The 23,857-nt window shown below is 41.2% G+C and overlaps 1 protein-coding gene across 2 annotated transcripts in view; it reads left to right on the top strand.

Moving 5' to 3' along the window:
* Nucleotides 1–1,217: 1,217 nt before the first annotated feature.
* BAHD1 (bromo adjacent homology domain containing 1) overlaps nucleotides 1,218–23,857 on the top strand; it is an 81,983-nt gene continuing 59,343 nt past the window's right edge. The window contains exons 1-2 of one of the 2 annotated variants that reach the window (XM_061611442.1): nucleotides 1,218–1,743; nucleotides 16,140–16,231. The gene's annotated coding sequence lies outside the window, so the exon portion shown is untranslated. The remainder of the gene's footprint in view (nucleotides 1,744–16,139; nucleotides 16,232–23,857) is intronic. The other variant, XM_061611441.1, reaches the window with a different exon arrangement.

Here is a 23,857-nt window from a genome sequence, read left to right as displayed (position 1 = left end):
TAAAGTTTTGCTCTTTTCTTTTGCAGATTTGATACTGTATTTTGTATTTGGTTCAAAATCCAATGCTAAGTAATGGTGTTAAATGGTAATGCAATCAAGCTTGTTTGTCTGCTATCCCATACAGCTATGGTCCACGGTTGCCCTGTTGTTGGAGAGATAAGGGGGAAAGCCAGTCTAGTAGCGGCCAGAGGAAGAAGTCTGCTAAGGTCATCTCTTTTCTTCCCTGCCCGCAAGATGACCATTTCGGAGCGATTTGTTTTAAATGTAACAATTTGCATCTGTCTAAGCGGCTCCCAGCTTTAGAGACTGATCGGGATGTAAATCAACTAAGTACGGCACAAATGACCACGTTTTCTGAACGCGAGGGAAAACAAAATTGGTTAGCCATGCCCACCCCTACCCACTCCAGCTAGCCCAGGAGCTCCTGGGAAGAGTAGGTAGGTAGTAAGCAGAGGGACTCGTTCTGATGTGGGTAGGGACTGCTGGAGGGTGACTGACAAGTGGAGTCGGTGACCTGAATATGGAAACTCTCCCGAGGGGAGTGGATACAACAAAGGAAGGGCTCGCATGGGAGGAGGAGGTGGTGGTGGTGGGAGACCCGGGTAACGGCTACTGCTGGGTCCGTTGTGGAAGCAGAGAAAGAGGGCAGGAAGAGCATCGGGAAGAGAAGGCGAGAGGGGCGGAGAAGGGGGGAAAACGGGGCTTAATAAACTTCGTCGAGGCTTTTCTCCCGCGATGGAAAGGGGGAAGGAGCCGATGCACGGGGGGAAGGAGCGTGGGTAAGCACGAGGGACGGGGGTGGGGATGATGGAAGCGGGGGAGCGAGGCAGAAAGGCTTTCGTGTTTGGGGAGGGGCTGAAGGCATCCCCTCCCCACTCATGTCCAGGGAAGGATCGGAAAAGCAGAAGGGGACTTCGGCAGGCGGGAGGGGATAGGGGGAGCGGGAGACAGGGAGACACGCACCACACAACGGGACTGCTGAGGAGGAGACCGGTTAGGCTGTGGGGGCGGGGCGAGCACAGAGGATGCTGCTGCTGCTGCTGCTGCTCGCGTGGGGACGCCCCTCCCCCGCGCTGGGCGGCCGTGGCCATGCCGAGTCCGCTAGGAGCCGCCTGCCTGCCTGCACTGGGACCTGGCTGGGGCGGGCGGCTGGTGCGGAGATTGGTTAGCGGGGGCGGGCCAGGTGCCGCGTGATTGGCGGGTGCGTCGGAGCGGACGGCGCTGAGGAGGGCCCTGATTGGCTGCCGACGAGGAAGCAGGAAGGGAGGACGGACGGAGCAGAGCAGGGGCTCGATGCTGCCGCTGCTGCTTTCGGGGAGTTAGAGCACATCGGCGGCGGAGGCGAAGGCGGCGGACCAGGAGGAGTGGCGGCGGCGGCAAAGCGACAGGACAGGAGCGGCGCCTTTCTCCCACCGAGGGAATAGTGGCAGCAACAGCAGCCGACACCGCCCCCCTCCTCCGGCCTTGCGCGCGCGGGCCCCAGAAGGGGGCGCGCCTCCAGTCCCCATCCCGCAGCCGGGCGGCTACGCGGTGGGAGGCGGCGGCGGCGGCAGCAGCAGCAGCAGCAGCAGAGGAGGCGGTGCTGACGCAGCAACGTGGAACCCGGGACTCGGGCGCCCCGGGGCGTTCCAGCCGTCGGATTCCACCCCGGCCGGGGCCTCCGCCTGCCCTGGGTGGGCCCCGTTGAGCCGAACGGCGCCGGCAACGACGACGACGACGACGGAGCAGCCCGCGATCATCCCGGTGAGTGTGTGAGCGAGCCAGCGAGGGAGTCCGTCGTCAGCCCGTCAATCTGCGCCGGCCGACCGGCCGGCAGCACGATGGGGCTCCGCCCGCCGCCAGCCTCGCGAGCCCGAAAGGTGGCGGCGCTGACAGGGCGCAGCGTCGAGGAACTTGTCGGGCGCGGGTGAGCGGACGGGTGATGGGAACAGGTGCCGCCGCCGGAGGGGGTGGTGGGGGGTTGAAGGGAAGCGGAGGGGGCGCGGCTCTTACGGGACACCCCGGCTACGAGTCGGCGCGCTGGCTTCAGCCGGCGGCCACCGGGAACTTTCTGCCGGGATCCATCTCGTGCTGGCACGGGGGCCGGGAGAGGAGGGAGGGCGGCCGAGATCTTAGGCAGCGTGTCCCCCCGGGCGCTTCAGCCCCCCTTCTCTGTTTCCTCTCGTGTCACGGGGGTAGGTGGGTGAGCTGGCTGGTTCTAGCAACAGCAGGCGCTTCTCTACTCCCTTTCCCCGGGGTGTGTGTCGTTGGGGGCTTGCCTTGCTGTTTGGGGCTGGTAGCGATCCTCTTTTACCGAAGGGCACCGTGGCCCTTGGGCTGGTCCTCTGCCTTGAGCTGAAGGACACTCCGGGCTGCTCCCATCTCACCCCGCCCATTACCCGGCCGTCTGAGAGCAGGGAGCAAATGGCCCCCGGTGGCAGGTGGGCTGAGCTGTAACTACGACTCCCCGGTGCCTCACTTGGATCGTGTTAGAGGGCCAGGCTGCTGCTTTGCTTCCTAGGATTAGCCTTAGGTCTGAAGTTATGTAATAAAACCATTTAACTTTCACAACAACGACAGAAAAATCGTTCCCCCGAATGATTAGGAAAAGGCAGGAACTGAATCCATGGGGGACCACATGAATCACCTCTTTGGCTTGTTCCCCTTTCCACTCCCTAATTTTGTCCCCTGCCTCTTCAAATGACATGGACACAGACCTGTTTCCTAGTTGGGAGAAGGGTGCAATGTATGTTAGAATCTCCTTTTGGGATAAATCAGACACTGAGACAGATGTCCTGTTTAAAACGGGCTGTAAAAGACAAAGACACACTCTCTCTTCCTCTGTTGTGGTCTTTTGGAACAGGAACTTAGAACCAAGTGCCAGAACAGAAGCGATCAAACCTAAGACTGTTTTTTTATTTAAAAAAAAGGTAATAGTGGTGGTGGAAAGAGGCATTGGAAACTGAATCTTGATGGATTTTCTCTAGAAAGATCAAGGCACTTAATAACTTGACACTGACTCAAGAGAAATGCTTCAGTAGGCAAAGTAAAGTTACCAAGTCACAGTAGTATTTGAAAGTAGTTATAAAACAGTGAAGGCCATCTGTGAGGTGATGGTAGCAAAAACAGAGGGAAACAAGCAGAAGGATGTATTACTTTTTCCTATAGATAATTATTTGGTAACTGGTATAGTTCAGGGGAGATAAATATTTCTCTGGTTTGGTATTTCTCTGTTTATCACAGTGTGGAGGTGTAATGTCTGCATAGGCCAAAATCAGATGTGCATTTTCAATTGCTTTGGTTATCAGCTTGGGATTCTTCCTCCTTTCCATCCCTGCCCCCTTCAGCTAGTCAGGGAGAAGATGCTGACAGCAATGTACACATCTACCTTTTTGAAGGGAAAAATCCAACTCATTCTCCTCATGTTCTTAAAGCAGCAGGGTGTACCTAAGAAGTCCCCTTCCCCAGAGAGCAAAGAAGGGGTATCCTGAATGAAATCCACATCAGTAATACTGACAAGGCTTCTCTCCCCCCCTCCCCCTATCCTTCTGAACCAACAAGAATGATTAAAATATGGGGGGGACTATTCCAGAATGTTTACAGTGCTGGGAAAAATGATGGGTAGAAAATTAAAATAGTGGTTTGGATGGTGATGTACAAAAATTGTGGAAAGGTTAACATGTGGTTGATTAGTCACACACAGTAGATTGGCAATCTGTTAAAAACCTTTTACATGCTTATGTTTAGAATTAAATTTCTTTTTTTTACACATACATACTAAAAACAAAAAAGGGTCGAAGTGGCATTTGTGAAATTTGTTTTAGGGGTTCTATTATTACTTCAAGAGTGTATTAAAGATATCTGGTAAAATATTAAATTAATTCTGTATATGAATTGTGGCAAGTTAGTGTTGTATGTTAAATGGCTGCTTTGTGAAAAGTGTATAGTTTTTATTTTGCTTGTATGTCAATCACTCCTGTGTATGAGCAAGAAATTGATTACTAAGGTGTGGAACATCACATATGTAGACTGCATGTTAACACATCTGCCTTGAATTTATAATTCTGGAAGCTGCTTACATAGAATAATAATGTTAAAAAACTAGCTTTTTGTGTTTGTTGTGAACTAAAGTTATTTTGTCTTATTTGTAGAGGAATGGAGTTAAGAGTCAGTGAAGACAAATGTTGCCATTCTGTTATATCTGATTGCGGAATTCCATGTCTTCCTGACTGTAGGTTATGTGGAAAACAAAACTAATTGTTTGTGTTGCTTCTGGTCGAGTAGTGTGCAAGTACCTTATAAGAGATCAGTTCTTGCTCCTTTCCAGATGCTTCCGAATGGAGCAAGCGTTAGAATTTATGAGATTAGCCAGTTTTAGACGGATCATTACTTTTAATTTATTTAGATATGTAACCTGACTAATCCTAAAGGCATGTAATCTTTCCTTATTGCATCTACTTTTGTCAGTTTCCTTTTTGTAAGAAATTGAAGTAAGGTAGACTTGGCTGAGATTGCATAGTGATTCCATAGCTAAACCCTGGATCTGAATTTTGGTTTCAATTGCAGTTCATTTTACCAAATTATCCATGTATAAAGCTTTTGCCTGCAGGACATTTGCAAGGATGCTAGATGGATTCTGTGAATTGGTTTGAGATGCAGAGGTCTGGTAAAAGTAGTAGTATTAAGATTTTCTTGTGACATTCCAATGGGACCTTTAGAAAGTGCTTGTGGAATACAAGCATTTGAAAGAAACTCTAGCATCAGTAAACATTATATTTGTATATTGTTTGTAACCTGATCTAATACAAGCTGCCTTTTAAGTATATAATGGTTAGGGTGGTATTCAGTGCTTATCCTACTCAGGGTAAACCCATTGAAGTTAATAGACATTTCAGTGAGTCTGCTCTAAGTAGGACTTTGCTGAATACATCCCTTAGTTTTTCATTTGCTTAGTTTTTATGTTCTATTCCTTGATTTCTACCCTTCCAATACTTTGTTGCAGTTAGAATATGAAGCCTCTTGCCCATTGCCTTCAGTGCTAAAAGGCGACACAAGACTCACAATGTGTCAGTTTCATATTAAAAGGTGCTTGCCAAATCTGTGCATTCATGAGTGTGTGGGGGGGAGAGATACCTGGTAGTTTAAAGGAATTTTCTAATGATGATAGGTTAACATCTTTATAGTATTAGAAATCTAATAGATTCTCTGTTGGATATGGAAGTGACATTGTCTGTGTTTGCTTAAAGTCTGTTGAACTGGACAAAAGTGAAAGGCAAGAGTAGGTCTTGGAAAGTAGTAGTGAAGATGGGCTAGAGCAGGATTAACCAATTAAATGAAGAACAAGGGAAAAGTAGCTATGGTCAGGACTGCTCCCTAACTAGGTGTCAGATGTCAGCTTCCCATGATGTCTGAGCTCTTGGCATTGAATATCATTTCAGCATCAAGCAGGCACGAAATGCTATACTAGCTGCATTACTTACACCGTGATACTTATAGGTTGAATGGGTGTGAAGTATTTTGACCTGTGTAGGAGGATGTGCAGCCTGTTTGACTATTTGCCAACTTTATAAGCTCAGTGTAATTATGGAAATCTCATTCTTTCTTTACATGTACGGTAATTGTGTTTTGCTGTGCTACACATCTGGAGAACTTGTGTGTCCTCTCCCATCTTCCAGATTCAAAGCAAGATACACAGACAATACTGAGCCCTTGCTTCTTTTGTGCTTTATTTGTTAATGTTTGTCAAGTATGTACATCAGTCATAGAAAGCAAGGTTTGAAGGCATATTCTCCTGTATGTATTGGGCCCCAGATTTGAATTCTTGCCTGCATAATAATAGTCCAAAAATATAAGGAAGGTCAATTTTATTACAATACTAGCATTCTGCACTGTACTTTCTGTTAATGAATGTCTAAAGCTGATAAAACATTGTTATTTTTAATCAACCTATCTCATGGAAGAAATTGTTAGCATAGTATAATGTCAGTATCTTAAAGGAGATGTGCACACAGCCATAGATCAACACACACACCCTGAATACTATTTTTCATAAAATGATAAGTCAGTATCGAAGAGGCGGACACATAAGCTTCTAAAGATGAATAGTTCCAAAGCCTGGGCATCACGGAGATAGCCTTGCACTGTACACCCATCAACTGCATTTTAGTTGGTGGTTTGTGGAATGAGGCCTGAAGACTTAGTGTTTACATAGTGCATTTTGAATGGATATTCAAATCACTTTGCATATTTATTTCTGCGGTATTTTATAATTGCCTGCCCTGCAAGATAGGTCAATATTGTTATCAACATATTGCAATTGAAGTGGCTGATGCCTAAGGTCACCTAGTGACTTCATGACTGAGAGTAGATTTGGACCAGAGACTTCCTCCTCCACACTCCTCAGCTGTGATGCCGCATCAGCTCACTTTATTATAATATGCCACAAACATTTAAAGCGATTTTTTTTTGCAGTTCTAGAGGCCTTTTTAAAAATATAGAATCTTCTACCAAACTGATTCAGACATTTTTTACCAAACTGTTTGAAACATTCTCATTCTTTCAAGAGAAGGTAATAAATTATCATAAATGAATCATTGCAAAGACGGCATCCTTCCCCCTGAAAGCAAGACCTGAGCCAGTTTCATTCTGGATGATTTCTCTTTGTGACCTTTAACCCATTCAAGCACCTGTCAGTGATCTTTAAAAGGAAAGAGAAAATTGGAGTATCTTTAGAAACATAAATTTTCTTACCTCTCAGTGAATTTGCTTAAGTGCTAGAAAGATAGAACCTCACATCCAACATTCCTGTTGAAGAGGTACCTTAATCTCTGTGAGCAAAGTCTACAAAAATTTTTATTTTAGCATTTTTAAAAGAGGTCCTTTGTTTAGGCGAACCTCATGCATGGCAGAATTTGCCAGTGAGAGAACTAAATTCATTATTTTGATATAGTTTTTCCTCTGTCTGTTGGGTGTCCATAATATAAACATAGTTTAAAGCATAGTTGAATCCACTTGTGATCTGAATTTGGTCACAATCTCGTAATAGTAGCATGTGAAATTGAAAGTACTAGATTCCAAAGTGGTTTCCTCAGAATATCTGATCTTGGTATCTACATCAGGGTTAGCCAACAGGGTTTCTTCAAATGTTATACTACAACTCCCATCAACCTCAGCCAATATGGCCAGTAGTTGGAAATGATACCCCCCCCACACACACACACAAAAAAGCCTGGGCATAAGTTGTGACACAGGTGGGATTGGTCACTAGTTAAAAGACCACACAGGTGATGCATTTCATAGAGAGGCTTACATTTTCTCATAATTCTCCCACTAGTTGCACTTTTAGGAAACTCCTAATTACACATCCCTCATATTTGTATCGATACCCAATTAACTGTAACCAAATTGAACGCTTCTGCATCAATTCTATAGTTTAACTAAGCACTGGGCAAAGAAGTACTTTAATCTGTCCTGAATCATCCAGTTTCACTGGATGTCCATGAATTCTAGTGTTCTCAGTAAAAGGTGAAGGTGTCACCGCACTTATAGTATGAGTCGTTTCCGACTTTTAGGGTGCCGTCTTGCGACGTTTACTAGGCAGACCATACATATGGGGTGGGATTGCCAGTTCCTCCCCCGGCCTTTCTTTACCCCCCAGCATATGCCGGGTACTCATTTTACCGACCACGGATGGATGGAAGGCTGAGTGGACCTCGACCCCTTTTACCGGAGATTTGATTTCCTCCTTCCGTTGGAATCGAACTCCGGCCGTGAGCAGAGCTTCGGCTGCGTTACCGCCGCTTACCACGGAGGGTCTTCAGTGTTCTCAGTAGGGTTGATTTAATTTAAATCACTTCTCTGAAGGACTCAGTTTTAATGATTTACATCACAGTTAAAATCACTAGTGAGGAAGATTAGTAGAAGTACAGAATTGTTTGATATAACCTTAAAACATATTCAGAGATGTAGGTTTAATTAGAAATTTGAAGTCTAGTGTTGAGGAATACTGGGCATATTGAGCATAAACAGAGTATGAACCAAAAGAGAAAATGAAGTAAAAAACTCAGTTAAACGAGGGGTGAGCTGCTTGAAATACATTTTGCCATAGGAATGAATAATGCTGCTATTTCATACTGTTTACTGGTATTTCAAGGAAGGCTCAAGGAGAACACATATTCAAAGTGAGGAAAGTAATCCAGGGGTCCCTAAAAGGGATGCATTTTATCAAAGCTTTTTAAGCACCGTACAAATGTAAAAATTCAAGTGGTTGAGAAGCCCACTCAAAATCTATGGCCAAGGCAGTCATTAAGAAAAACAAATGACAAAAAGAATATTTACTAACCAGAAGATCCTGGATGTTAAGACACACTCCCTTCATTATCTTCAAAGTAGGGGCATTTCTCATAATAATGCTATTTTATTCAAGCATCCAGATCTTGCATTTCTTTATTTCACTGCTTACATTTTTCACACATGCCTTTTTTTACCTGTTTACCCACAGCAGGTTCAGGAAGAAAATATTCCCAAATGCGGTCTCTTTTATGGCCTGCTTTTGCCATGTTAGGTATTTCCCTTCTACAGCAGAGGATATATGTTGCAGAAGTTTCCTCAGGAGTCAGATCTGCATGAATATGTTCTGTTCACTTTTGGTTTCATTTTCTGTTCCTCTCCTCTATCCCTTGCATTTATATCGAGGCTCCTCCTCTTTCTTCAGATCTACTCTCATCTCCCCAAATTCTCTGTTCGCTGACCTTCTCTGTCTTTGCACTTAGAGAAGGGCAAGGTCTAGAGGGAAAGAGACTGTGCACTTCCTGTACACCACCTGCAGAATAGGACCAATCAGGTTATCTCCCATCTCTCTAAACCTCTGTTAACATATTCATAGAATATAATTAGAAGTATAATTCGTATTCATGATGATATCTTTGTGTCCTAGGCTCTTTTTTTACTAACTGTTTTAGGAAAATTTAGAAATCTGAATTAAATTTAAAAAAATTCGATTAATCATCGATTTTTGTCAACCCTGGTTATATGAAAGGGAGAAAAACTTTTCTCGATCCACTTTCTCTGTGCCATGCCCTGGATAATTTTGTACGTTTCTACCATAGCATGTCTTACTCTTCTTTGCTCTAAACTAAAAATCCCCAAATGCTGCAGTCTTTCCTCATAGGGAAGTCACTCCATCCCCTTGATCATTTTGGTTGCCCTTACATAAGAAGAGCCTGCTGGATCCAACCAATGGCCCATCTAGTCCAACATCCTGTTCTCACAGTGGCCAAGCTACCCATGGGAAACCCCCAAGCAGGACCTGAGTGCAAAGAGCACTCTCCCCTCCTGCAGTTTCCAGCAACTGGTATTCAGAAACATTCTGCCTCTGGAGGCAGAGCGTAGCCACTGATAGCCTTGTCCTCCATGAATTTGTCTAGTACTCTTTTACATCCATGCAAGTTGGTGGCCATCACTACCTCTTGTGGGAGTGAATTCCATTGTTTAACTATGCACTGTGCGAAGAAGTACTTTCTTTTGCCTTTCCTGACGTTTTCAACCTGAATCTTTGCTGAACCTTTTCCAACTCTACAATATCCTTTTTGAGGTGAGGCAACCAGAGCTGCATAATACTCCAAATGCGACCACACCATAGATTTGTATAATGTCATAATGATACCAGCAGTTTATTTTCAATACCTTTCCTAATTATTCCTAGCATGGAATTTGCCTTTTTCATAGCCACACACTGAGCTGACATCTTCATTGAGCTACCACCGCAAGGTCTTGTTACTTGTCAGTCACCACCAGTTCAGACCCCATGAGCATATATGTGAAATTATGAATTTTTTTGTGTCCAGACACACATTGCTTTACATTTGCTTACATTGAATTGTGTTTGCTATCTTGCTGCCCGTTCACTCAGTTTGGAGAGGTCCTTTTGAAGCTCTTTGCAATCCCTTTTTGTTTTAACAACCCTGAACAATTTAGTTGCATCAGCAAACCTGGCCACCTCACTGCTTACCCCTAGATCTTTGGTGTCCAACACAGTCTCCACTTGCCACATGTGGCAAAATCGCTGTTGACCTGTGGGGAATTGGTGCTTTACTTCTACCACCTATTTTTTAAAAATAATTTTTAAAATAAAATTATTATATACATGCACCAGTTCTAAAAAGTGTACACCTTTAACACTCACAGATTTGTCCTTGAATCCTATGCACTTTTCCTATATTGAAAAATATGAAATTCATGCAAGACCTGTTTCACCTTGGTATTTCTGAACTATCTCCGAGCTTGTGAGGCTTCTTTCTTGGGAGACGCACCTTTTTGAGACTGATGTTATTTTACTTCAAAGCACTCAACATTTGAAAGATGATTCAATTGGTATGATGTGGAATCATATTTTAAATAAAAATGAATTTACCATTCTAAATACAGTTATTCCAAAATTGTTTTCAAGTTTTGGTTCAACATGGCTCCTCAAATCAACTTTTTCTGTGGTAAAAATGGTAAAATCAAAATGTAGGTCGCAGATATTAGATGAAAATTTGGAGGTGGAATTGAGATGTAGCCCAACTGATTTTATGCCTGACTTCCCTGCTCTATTTAATGAAAAGATATGTCCGCTTTCTCACTAATTCTATCAATATATTATTCAAAACATTATTGTGTATTTTTCTACTATCAAAAACACTGTTAAAACTTTTTTTGTCATGTGGTGAAAATATTAACACATTCACCACGATTTTGGCAAGTATGAAAAATGTTGGACACCTCTGCTCTGGATCATTTCTGAACAAAAAAAGCACAGGTCCCAGTACTCATCCTTCGGAGGCTTCACTTTCTCTATCCCTCCATTGAGGGAACTGTCCATTTATTCTCTGCTTTATGTTTCCTAGCCAGTTTCTGATCCACAAGAGGACCTCTACTCTTACTCCATTACTGCTAAGCTTACTCAGAAGTCTTTGGTGAGGTACCTTTTCAAAAATCCAAGTATGCTATGTCCACTGGATCACCTCTACCTATTGTATAGTGGGACAGGGCTTATACTTGCAGAAGTCATGCTGATTCTGCTTCGACAAGGCTTGTTCTTTGATATAGTTTTCCTGGGACAGACCTTAAGCTAACCAGCCTGTAAATTCTGGGATTTCCCTGGTTCCCTTTTTAAAGATTGGTGTTACATTGACCACTTTCCAGTCCTTGGGTATGGAGGCAGATGTGAGGGACAAGTTACATATTTTTGTTAGAAGATCAGCAATTTTATATTTGAGTTCTTAGAGAACTCAGGGGTGGATCCCATCTAAACATGGCAATTTGCCAGTTTTTATTTTGTCTATTAAACCTAGAAGTTCATCTGTCATCACTGCTATTTTCCTCAGTTCCTCAAACTCCCTTCCTCCAAAAGTTAGTTGCGCAGGGATCTGCCCTACATCCTTCAGTGTGAAGATAGATGCAAAGAATTCATTTAGCTTCTCTGTAATCTCCTTATCCTGCTTTAAACATCCAGCCACCTCCCTAGATAGTCTCCTGCTTTTAATATATTTAAAGAATTTTTTGTTGTTGGTTTTTATGTTTTTAGCAGTGTGCTCCTCAAATTCATTTTTAGCATCCCTTATTGTTCTCTTGCATTTCTTTTGCCAAAGTTTTGTTTATTTATTTATTTATTACATTTATATACCATCCCATAGCCGAAGCTCTCTGGGCGGTTTGCAACAATTAAAAACATTAAAAACAAATATACAAATTTAAAAACACATTTTTTAAAAAAAAGTTGTGTTCCTTTTTATTCTCCTCATTTGGACAAAACTTTTGAAGGAAGCCTTCTTGCCTCCAATAGCTTCTTTGACACTGCTTGTTAACCATGCCATGCTGGTATCCTGTTGGCCCTGGTGGTACCCTTCCTGATCTGAATAATACACTCCAGGTGAGCTTCTAATATTGTGTTTTTCAGCAATTCCCAAGCATTCTGGAGTGTTTTGACCTTCTTGATTTTGCCTTTCAACGTACTTTTTACCAATCCCCTCGTTTTTGGAAAGTTTCCTCTTTTGAAGTCAAATGTGACCTTATTGAATTTTCTTAGCAATTCGCTATTTACATGTATGTTTAATTTCATAGCACTATGGTCACTGTTCCCAGTTGGTTTGACAACACTTACATCTCACACCAGATCCTGGGTACCACTTAAGATTTATTCCATGGCCGCAGGCCCTCTGGTCAGTTCCATTATCAACTGTTCTAGGACATATTCATTTAGGGTATCTAGAAATGTTACCTGTTTGTCATGACTGGAACACGTATGTAGCCAGTCTATGTCAGGGTAGTGGAAATCACCCATTACTACAACATTTCCTAGTTTGGATGGTTCCTCAATTTCCATTTTCATCTCAAAGTCTCTCTCAGCATTTTGGTTGGGGGGATGATATAATGTCCCCAGTATTAAGTAATTCTTGGGGTGCAGTATCACCACCCACAAGAAGTCTGTGGAGAGTCTGCCTCTTTTGAGGTTTCTAGCTTGCTGGATTCAGTGCCCTCTTTCACATATAGAGTGATACCACCTCCAGTATGTCCTTCCTTGTCCTTCTGATATAGTTTATATCCAGGGATAACTGTGTCCCACTGGTTTTCTCAATTCCACCAGGTTTCCATTATACTTCATATATCAGTGTTGTCTAAGACCAAATATTTCAGTTCTCCCACTTTGGCTTGGGAGGCTTCTAGTATTAGCATATAAATGCTTGTATACAGTGTCTCTTTTTGTAGTTTTGTTTTGGCCTGTGGTATTTAGCCCTCTCTGAATAGCTATCCTGTGCCCCTGTACTCACAATGGAGAGATCTTGCAGTTAAGTGGGGTGGAGGGTGAGCCCCATTGCATGAACATCCTTCTCTTTGCACTATGGATCCAACCCAATGTTTTGTAATTAAATATAAATGATAATAATTTAAGAATGCACAGGAACACCTTGAAATACAAATGTCCAAGGATTTAATTCTTTACAACAATACCCCCCCCACCGCCATTTGGGCTGTAAGTTTAGGAACATAGAAAGCTGTCTTATACCAGCCAGACCATCTGTCTGTCTAGCTCAGCCCTACTTGGAGATGCCAGAGATTGAACCTCTACCACTGGGCTCTACAAATGCATATTTGTTCCCTCTTTGCCTCTGCCTCTACTTCCTTATATCTTCTCTCTGTTGAACTATAGATTGTAAGCCATATAGGCAGGAACTTGTCCTGTGCTCTGTCAAGTCCTATGTGCATTACGGACTCCTGCTCACTGGCTGTTGCTGCTGAACAAGGCTTTAAACCAGGCAGGCATCTCTGGGTTTCTTTTTCTCCTGCATTTTCTCTGTGGCGCACTGCTATCAAGCTGAGGTGGTTAAAAAGCTGGTTGGTTCATATGTGTTGTGGATGTAGATGGATGCATGGAAGAGCCAGTCTTGCGGCAGGAGACTATACTAGTCTCTCTCAGACTCATGAACCTGTTTGTTTTGTTTTATTTATTGATGCTGCTTGCACAGTATTTGAAACTTTTATTGAAACAGAAGACCGGGAATATTAATTCTTCAAATACTGTTCAGACTTCAGTACTGAAGCTTGGCTCCTAGCAATAAATATATGCAAAACAAATAGCTGAAATAGTTGGTGGATCTTGGTAGTCAGACATGCAATTACTCCTTATCCATTGGTACCACAATTCCAGTTAATACCTGTTAATTAGGGGGGGAAACCACCACCACCCTTGATTGAGCATGCTGAGATTTTGGATTTGGATTCTGTGTGATGCATATTTTCTCTTTCTATCAACCTACATAATTAGCTGTAAACATCCAGACAAAGGAATATGGCAAAGAGTCTACCATGGGAACACCTTCTAGTTTTCATCTAGTCAGTTTAACTAATTGAAAATATAAGTGTCGGCCCGTGAATAATTGTAATTAAAGTGTTCCACATAGAACAAAAAAAAAAAATAAGCGGAATTGCACAATTTGTGTGTTGCATAATAAATGTTTAGATTGGTCAGAGTAGGATATGTTGTATGTTCACTAACAAAATTGTGAGTAAGCTCTTGTGCTGAGCTAATTCCATGTAATATAATAGGTTGTTTGTTCTTGATTCCTGAAACCATTTATGGTGACTTGTGTCCTTTCTATATGTATTAGCTACCTGTTTTTTAAAAAACCTTTGCATAAATAGCTAGGTGAATGTGGATAGCAAAATATTTGTTGGGTGTTTGGGAACTTATCAGTTACATGCTTGTGTAATGTCTAAAGGTATATGGTAGTGTACCTTGAAAGTTACAATTAATGCCAAGTTAATCTTACCCGTTCATCCTAAATACAAATATTTTCTAATGGGTTTTACCCATTTCCAGTCACTGTGACTACAGAATATCTTACACAGAACACCGACTCAAAACTAAGATCTAAACTTTTCCCCAACACTGTCAGTGTATGAAGATCTAGAAAGTAGTTGATTAAGAGAGCCTTTGCAGCAAGTTGCTAAACTGTTGGCAGTAGGAGCAGAAGAAAGTTGCCCCACAAAAGGGTGAGAGAGTATACCAGACAAAAAGAAAGAGAGTGAGAACTAATTCCACTGGTGAGGCACTTCTCTTTCATGATATGGGAATATTTGTTATCGATTTGTTTAAAACTGAAATTAAAATATCTTATCTTTAAATGCACTAATTGAGAAAATAGTTGAGGAAGTACTGTAAAATAAGTTAGAAAGCAAGCTTCTTTTTAAATTTTATACTGCTAGTGCCAGAATTCTAAAATGGGTCACTTGGAGTTGGAGAGAGGGGCTGGGGATCATGTAGAACATGGTAGTTGACTTCAAGAGGGCTCAGAGCAGCAACAGGGAAGATCTCAGCAACCAAGGGCAGCCCAAATTTGTGGACCCATGATAAGTAATCAAGAAGCTACTAATTGCCCAATAGGATAAACAAAGGAAGCCAGATGACTTTGCTTTTTGCCAGAAAGTTGCAGATGTACTGACAGCGTAACTTACCCTGTTTGCTTGGATATTGACTGCACTCAAAATGCCTACTGAAGAACAGTGTTGCTTTGTTTCTTGGCTTTCTCAAGAACCGTCAGAGAAATAGGTTACATTCCATTCTTGCTCATTATAATTGAAATGTTTTGTAAAAATATAACATAAAACAAATTGTTAAATCTACCATTTGTGGAGTACATTTGACATGGCTGCTTAAGGACACTATATGGACCCATCCATATGTCCTGGCATGAAATGTGTTGGCAGTATTAGAGTCATGCCAGGTGGTCATGTTATCGAATACCAGTTCCTTAACTGTGTGAGGTCCAAACATCTTTCTCCACTATACTGCTTGTATCACACGAAAATGATATTTCCTAGCATTCAAAAAGCAGTTTGTGACTACTAGAGAAATGTGACATCTCCCCCAGTCATCATGCTTACTGCAGTTTGCAGTGGAATGCGGTTGCAGGCATCTCAAGACACTTCCTGCCTGAGGTTATGACATGTTTCGGGACAAGTGGCATACTCCCTCCATACCCCCATGATTTTGTTGGCATTTAAATTTTATTTTAAGCTACTTTTACCAATTTAGAGACCTCTTTCTTGTAAGATTAATGTTGCATCATGAGGTGGCATCCAAAGTTAACTGAAAAGCCTCACCTGTGGGGTTGGGGACCCTCAGCAAAAGTGTGTGAATGGGCGCAGAGAACTACAGCATGCACAAATGAAATGCCAGAATGCTGGGGAAGGGGCTGTTATGCACAAGCTGAAGGATCTTTCCGCTTGAACCAGGCATCTTTGAATCCTGCTATGAAATTTTTCATTACAAACCAAGCACCTTGTAAGGCTGGCCCTTTCTTCAAAGTTGTGCTGTGCAATTTCACGAACATTTTCCCCCTTTAAAACCTAGTTCTCTCAACCCTTTGCCCTCTACAGTGCTGCAGAGAAGATTAAACAAGAGTGGTGTACAGGCTATCATCCTGCAGTATGACTATTCCTCCCCCCTCCCGTGCCCAATATAGGGCTAGTTTGTTACGCTGCTAGAGGTAGATGAGTACTAATAAAATGGATTTTAGTTCATCATCTTGAAAAGCCCTTAAACTACCTCTTTGTGGTAAAGTGCATTGTGCATAACGTTGATCATATAAATTATGCTGAATATATGTTGTGTGTTTTAGGGGACTGGGAACATTTACAAGATGATCTGCAGTCGACACCCCCTTCTCTGTAGCCTTTCTTGAAGTCATTGTGTGTGGCTAACTGCAAGCAGGTATTCTTAGAAATTGTACACACTGCAAGAAAGTGCTTTAAGATTGCTTCAGCTGGGTTCATGCTTCTTTAACTTGGGTATACTGTACAGCTTTCTCTAGTCGTAGCTTGACTTTTTCATCATTCTGACAGGACAGATTTTATAGACTCCGAGTGTGTATGTTTGTGTGTGTATAAATATAAACATACATGTATAGCGTGATAACGAAAACTCCTACAGGAACGTAGGGTTGTATCCAACGATGTCATCCATCTGACAGTAAGGCTTCTGTTAGCAGAAGAGGGACAGACACAATTTTTGGTGATTTATGCACCCCTCTACAGCCTTGCATGCCCTCCTAGTTCTGCTCCATAAGGTGGGGGTGGGGACCCTTAAGAGCACAAGGAGGGAGCAAGGGTTGGTTGAAAATTGCTTCCCTCCTGTTCTGCTGATGGAAGCCTTACCTTGGTGGAGTGGCACTGTTGGATGCAACCCTCACTAACTACATGCTAAAGTGTGTAACGGTATCCTAACATTTTTGGGGAGGGGGAAAATAAGAGTTGAATAGTACTAGAGGCAGAAATTGCTGCTCCCCACAGTTTACTCATGTTGTTGTGTGCTGTGTTTGCTCTTTATATAAGCCATTTCCCTATTATTTCAGTGGATAATGATATTAAGAAGAATTGACAGTGGATAAAAGTACCTAATGATACATCCCTTGGCAATCGGAAGCAGTGTTAACAGAATTTCTGTGGCTGTGTAGTGTGAAGGAACTGAGTAGGCTTTTTTACTTTTAAGCATTTAAATCCCACCTTTCCATTTACAAAAAATGGCCAAGGTGGCTAACATTGCAGAATTAAACTACATTAAAACAAAGCCTTTAAATAATTTATTCCAAAAAAAGCAAATCAAAAAGCAGAGCAAAAAATCAAGGCACTAGCCCTCTTGCGAAGGAGATCAGGTAAATAATACATTCTGTAAGGTAAAAGGAATTCTGAGATTAAAAGTAGATATAAAAAGGCATGGTGCTCGCAAGAATTTTCTAGAGAACTGTAGACAGTTGAAAACAGGGATCACAGCTCTTCTTATGCTCTGACCAGAGGCAACACTGGGCTAACAGGTTGTTGCATTTTAAAACCTCCAAAGCCTGTTTGGTCAAAAACCGCAGTTGGTTAAAATGTGTGTATGTGATGGGGAGTGATGCTTCTGTCAGTCCATTTTCATCTTCTTAAAAAACAATTTCTGACTTTAGCCATAGTTGTAAGAACAGTTGAATAATTACTTTCTCTTTCAAAATGATTCTTTGAAAGTTTACTCCAAAGTGAATCCCACTGTTTCCCATGTGAATTACCTCTATGTATGTGTAGATAGTGTTGCATGCTAATTAGTCTGAAAAAAGCAAAAGTTTGTCATAAAGGATAATGAATAAAAGTTACTCATTGAAAAACTCTATATTTTATTTTGAACTGTATCATATATCTGTGTTCTGCTGTGGCATTTGGCAGATTCAGTTGCTGAAGTAGCAGTAAGAACGAGGGCAAGGCATTGTGATTATACAGGCAACATTGAAAAGGCGGCAAGATAATGCATGCAGAGTACAGAAGCAAAATTATAATAGGATTAGTGTATGAACCTTGCACAGGTTTTAAAAGGTTTTGATATAGAATTAATCGTATCAATAGCCTTGGGAAAAGGACATATTTTCTGCAGGAGATTTTAATGCAATTATCAATCCGATTCCAGATAGATCCAGTCTCATCACTGGGGGGATTTCAAATGCAGTAAATTTTGTGTATTTTGCATCATACAGCAGATCTATGGATATTAAAAATGTTACACTTTTAAAATTCAGTTCTTTATCTAGACTTATTCCTTCATCTTCAGTGCACTGTGTTATTAGTGCAAATGCTTATGTAGACCATGTACCAATTGTGGTTCAGTGGGTAATGGGAACCCTTTTTCTAATTGGAAGGTGGTGGATTCTTTTTTATTTTAAAAGGCCTAAGATTTATTAATAGAGTAGGGAAAGGAAGAGGGACAAAAGCCCACAATACTAGCGAATGAGTTTAGTCTTCTATCTGGATTAAGAATCAAGTCAGAATTCCCAGGGCTTCCAATCTCATAGCTATAAAAGCAAGACATAATTTCTTTCATGTTTCTTAAAAATCTTCAATAAAATATTTGGATTAAGTCACTCCTAACTGTAGAGATTTACTTTCAAATAACTACTTCCTTCAATTTATTTAAAGGGACTGGATCAGTGGAATTAATATGGAATATCATAGTTTGGAGGCTTGCAGCCATAACAATGAATGGCTAAACTTATTTTTGATCTGAAGTATATAGTTTATCAAAAAATGTTAAATTTCTGGATTAAAATAATTTCCACCTTCATTTCAGAGGTAAATCAGTATTAGTCCAGAATTGGGATCAGGCTGTGCAGACGTAGATAGGAGAAACATAATGTAAAAATATATTCTCATGCCTTTGTAATGTTATCATTTATTTTCACTTGGGATAAACAAAAGTGGCATATTCTTATATTCTAAGGTATTCTTAACCTGTTATAGTCCTTCCCATGGCTACATTTTAAGGTAGCAGGTAACATTATTATTATTATTAAGAATATGGGGTCTATTGTATTCTGGCTGTTAACCCATTAGTCTCATTTTGTTTTCTTCATTGACTAAATCAGAAATGTTAAAAAAACACATTCTTATAAACTGGCTATTAATCAGTTTATAAGATGGTGCTTGAGTATGAAAGTTTACAAGAGGCCTAGGAAAGACATTTAAAACTTTACAATAACTGAGCATATATGGATTTACATTTTTAAAAATAGTTCCAGACATCAATAACTGGTAGTCTAGCCTGGGGGTTGAGAAGTCATTCCAGAGAGGTTGCAAAGATCCAAGAGAAGAATTATTTATTTATTTAAAAATTAATTAATGGCTGGTCTGTGCAGGCCCACCCTTAGCCTGTGCAGGGCCCGGGGCAAAAGCATAGTTGGGGGCCCCCCACTTTAGGGTTGCCATATTCCAGTTCCACAAATCTGGACATGCTAATTTGCATATTATTTGCATATTATGCAAAAAAAATGCATATTGATATTTGGATTGTCCAGCTGTTTTGTTTTTGTGCCTAGGAATTACCACCAAAAACTGGGGAAAGATGTGAGAAATCTTTTTTTAAAAAAACTTAACATTTTCAGCCTTAAATGCCTAGACTCTAGTTTCCAACACTATGGAATATTGATTGATTGATTAAGAGGATTTATATCCTGCCCTTCTGCTGTTAAAAACAGAGGTCAGGACAGCTTACAAATATAATAAAAACAATAAAAATACACAATCAATATAAAAACATAATAAAAACACAAAATAGCAACAAACATAAAGTAAGTCAGGGCAGCAGTACGGTTAACCATTACATATACAATATATTTCAGAGATGTGGTGGGTGGAGAAAAACAAACCAAAATGTTAGGAAAAGGAGTCTTTCACGCCACATGCTCAGTTCTAAATACTGTTGCAGCAAGTTTTACAAGTTCCACCAGTATTCCACTGGTGCAGGCACTCAGACATTCAAAGTAGCTGTATGTTTCTTAGGTTTTATAAAAGCAGAGCTTTGCTTAACTCAAAATTTCTTCTCCCTTTGATCAATCACATCTACACAGATTCCACCTTCATACTCAGAATGAAACGGCCTGGAACTGTGCAACAACCCCACACATACCTTGCTAATTAGATTACCAATGCCAGGATGTCTGTTTTATCTACTACTCTCCTGCTCCCCCCCCCCAGGCATCATGAAAGACCCAGTCCTGGGCTCAGAAAGAAAATAAATATCTGGTCCTCTTCAAAGTATTGATAAGCCTCTTGTTTTAATTAAAATAATAATTATAAATTCTTGTTCTTATCACTAATGGGAGTTAATTATTTTGCATATGCTGCTGTTGCTTCTATGGCTGTAACGGAGTGAGGTTAAAGATAAGTGAAATGCAAACAGGAAAAAAACAACACAAAAGGCAGTATCACTTTCCTAAATGTAGTACCATACCAACCACAACAAGATACCTATGAGTAAGGCAGAAAACTAAGCATCTCACAACCAGTCAGGATTCCTATCCAAAAACCAAAAATAGGATAAATGAAGAAATATTTATATACGCATGACTATCAAATATATTTATTATTTACACAAACTGTAAAGATATTTATAGTGCAATCCTAGGTTTATTTATTCAGAAGCAAGTCCCAGTGTATTCAGTGGAACGTACTCAAACAGGGACAGAACTGCAACCTCAAGTGATAAGCAACTTCATTCACACAACCCAAAATTCTGAATCATGCCACTTTACATTGTTTTGCAACTGTTTATACTTGTGTTTATGGTTATTGGATTTTAAATGGCTTTATTTCTTGTTGTGAGCTGCCTTGGTTTCCAACCCTACCTCACAGGGTTGTTACTACACACACTGCAGATGTATAAATACATACAGCCCATATAATAGTTTATTGTCAAACCAGTTGGTCATTGCAGAAAAATCAGTATTAGTTTTAAAAAAATCAGTATTGGTTTCCTACAGAATAAAAACTGTAATACCCAAGTAAGCCCTGCCTACTTGCTTTAAAATAGGACTGGAGGGGGGGTGGACACAGGAAGAGAACACAAACACAAAGTCTTATTGATTTTCAGCACATTCATAACCATGTCTACTCAAGAGTAAGTCCTATTGAATTCAATGGGATTTACTCTGGACATATGGGATTAGCAATGCTTTTACCCCCACAAAAGCAAGTATTGGGAAGGTTTTCAAAACACTGCCCAGGATCTGACTCCTACACACAAGAGGGGAAAAAACAGAAATGTATATACTTACCCAATTTATGAGATTTTCAGATAAACAGGAGGGGAAACCACCATTTTCTGGCCTTGCAATGAGGTTTTGCAGACACTGCCACCAAACAAACACTTCACTGATTGGCTGCAATCCTGAATGGGCGGGGTTAAAGCTACAAAGTGCTATACAGTAGTTTAAAAAAAGGTTTAACAGGGGGGCTGACGTTTTTATGTATATCTGGAGAACCGGACCACCTAGAAACTTAATTTTTTAAAAAAATTAAAGGTGAGAATCCGGGCCACCTAAGGGGCTAAACGGGCGCTGGGTGGCATGCAAAGAATCCGGGTAAAACCCGGCTAACTGGGCAATATGGCAACCCTACCCCACATTCAGGCAGGGAATTCAAACTTCCCGCCTAAAAGCTTCACAAACACCCGCTTCACAGCTGATGAGCGGAGGGGAAAAACCGCTCAGGCATGCAGCCAAAGAGCAGGAGATTCCCCAAGAGTGGGAAGCAGCTGGCGAGACTGCATGCCTTAAAAGAAAAAAACCCTGCAGCCCAGCTTCTCATTGCCAGCGCGGGCCCCCCAAAGCGCGGGGCCTGGGGCAACTGCCCCCCTTCCCGGTGCCTAGGGGCGGCGCTGGGTCTGTGTACCATCAACTTGCAACTCTGCAGTGTATGGGCACGCAGCCGCCTCTGCCTCCCTTCCCTCCTTCCAGCTGGCACAGTCAGTTCCTGCCACACAGAGCTGAGCAGCACAGCACTCGAGCAAGTGCATCAAGAGAAGGGGCCAGCTGGGCTTATTTAAGCTTCAGCGCCTCCCCCTCTCTCTTTTGTCAGCAGCAGTGAGGGAAGATAGATCAAGTTGATTGGCTCTGACCATAGAGACAGAGGGACCCTGGGAGAGAGGTGCCTGCCAAAGAAGTAACAGGACATGGTCCTGGAGCATAGTCCCAGAGCATCTCTCCATGAATACACACCTAAAAAAAAATTCACTATGTAAATTAACTTATAGTACAGTGTATACATGTCTACTCTGAAGTAAGTCTCCTCATATTGAATGGGGCATACTGCTAGGTAAATCAAATACAGTAGGGCCCCACTCATACGGTGGGTTATGTTCCGGACCCCCACCAAAAAGCGAAACACATTGAATAGAATGGTGCGCGACGCTCGAAAACCGCCGTAAAAGCGGAACAAGCACCGTATGAGTGGGGCTTTAGCTTAATTGCATCTAATTGAGACCGCCACATTAGCGAAGCGCCGTAAAGCGAAGTGCCGTAAAGCGAGGCTCTACTGTAGCAGTAATCAGACCAGATTAAGATTCTGTTGAAGCTTTGAAGCTGTACTACTTTTTGGGGGGGACGATATGGGGCTTTATAGTACAGTACAAAGGTGCATCATTCTGGTTAAAGGAAATAAAGATGTATGTGTATAGTGCAAGGACTTAAGCTGCAATTCTTATCAAGTCTATTCAGAAGTAAGTCCTATAGAATCCAAGAGAGTAACAGTGGATAGATTAGGCTGAGAGTTAGTGACTGACCCAAGGCAATAAGTGAGAGAGAAAAAAGATAGGTAGAATGAATTTTAAAAATGTGAAATTGCACGTGCTTAATGTATTTTTGTTGCTGTTTATCAAGGATTTGAGGGTGTATTTATATAGTTAAATATGTTCATTTTAAATATATTTTAAAATATGTGAATTTGTCCAAATTTTGTTGTTTTTACTCTTAACTTGAGTTCTTTCCATGGTTTGGGGTTGGCACTGGGGGAGAACAGGGCTCTTGTGCCTTTAACAGCTATGTGGCGGGCAGAAATTAAACAGACATTAAATTCACACTTTTCTAGAAGGGAAATGCAATTATGAGGAACGCTTCACCTGTTGACATTCTGTCTGTTAGATATATTATTATTGTCATATGGAGCTTCCTGAGCCAAGCTCTGAAGGAGGAGCACTTAAAACCAGAGTCCAAATGCCCTGGCATCAACCAGGCTCTGTTCACCACTCTGGGTGGTTTACTTTTATCTCCTCCTTTCATTTCCTTCAAAATGTGTTAAAAGTTGTTTATATTGCTGTAACCTGTCCTGGGACCTTCATCATATTTGTTTTTGTGATGAATTAAAAAGTGTTATTTAATGCTTCATTATGTATTTTTTCAATTAACAGAGACTAAAATTACAACAATTAGCATGCGTGGGGTGCGAAAAAAATTATGGTTACAAAGGGGGTCCCATACTCATAAAGATTGGGAACCACTGGTCTAAACAAAATCATTCTAGAGTAGTATACAGATAGTGTCTGATACCTGTGGAAGTGGGGCAGGGCAGATTGTAAGTGCTGGTGGAATTGTGTGACAGTTTCAAAATTCAGGATACAAGCAGACTCAATAATTTGGATATCCCTTATGCATAGAACAATTAACAATTTTGCATGGATATTTTAGATGGCTGAATATTAACAAATAGGATGCTAAAGTGGCTGCTAAGTTAATAGCAGCAAAATCAGAAAAGGAAAATGCACATGCTATAGAAGTCTGGAATGAGTGAGTTGGGGGAAATTATTAAAATGGTTAAGGTAGCAGTCATATTTAATGAAGGAAGTCAAATGATGGCATAAATAGACTACTGTATGTAGCTTATGGATCCAGTTATATATTGTAACATTTTGTACTGTATTGTGACTGTAAATAATCTATAAATTGTATGAAATATGCACAGTTGAATTCTTAAAAATGCTTAATATTCTTAAGTTGTTATATATACCATTTTAACATCCCAAAATATTCTTAAAAGGTAAATAAAG

Source organism: Rhineura floridana, chromosome 2, assembly GCF_030035675.1.
Source record: "Rhineura floridana isolate rRhiFlo1 chromosome 2, rRhiFlo1.hap2, whole genome shotgun sequence".
In the NCBI taxonomy this organism is placed as follows: Eukaryota; Metazoa; Chordata; class Lepidosauria; order Squamata; family Rhineuridae; genus Rhineura; species Rhineura floridana.
Note: the sequence above shows the minus strand (reverse complement) of the source record. Positions and strands in the feature narration are given on the sequence as shown.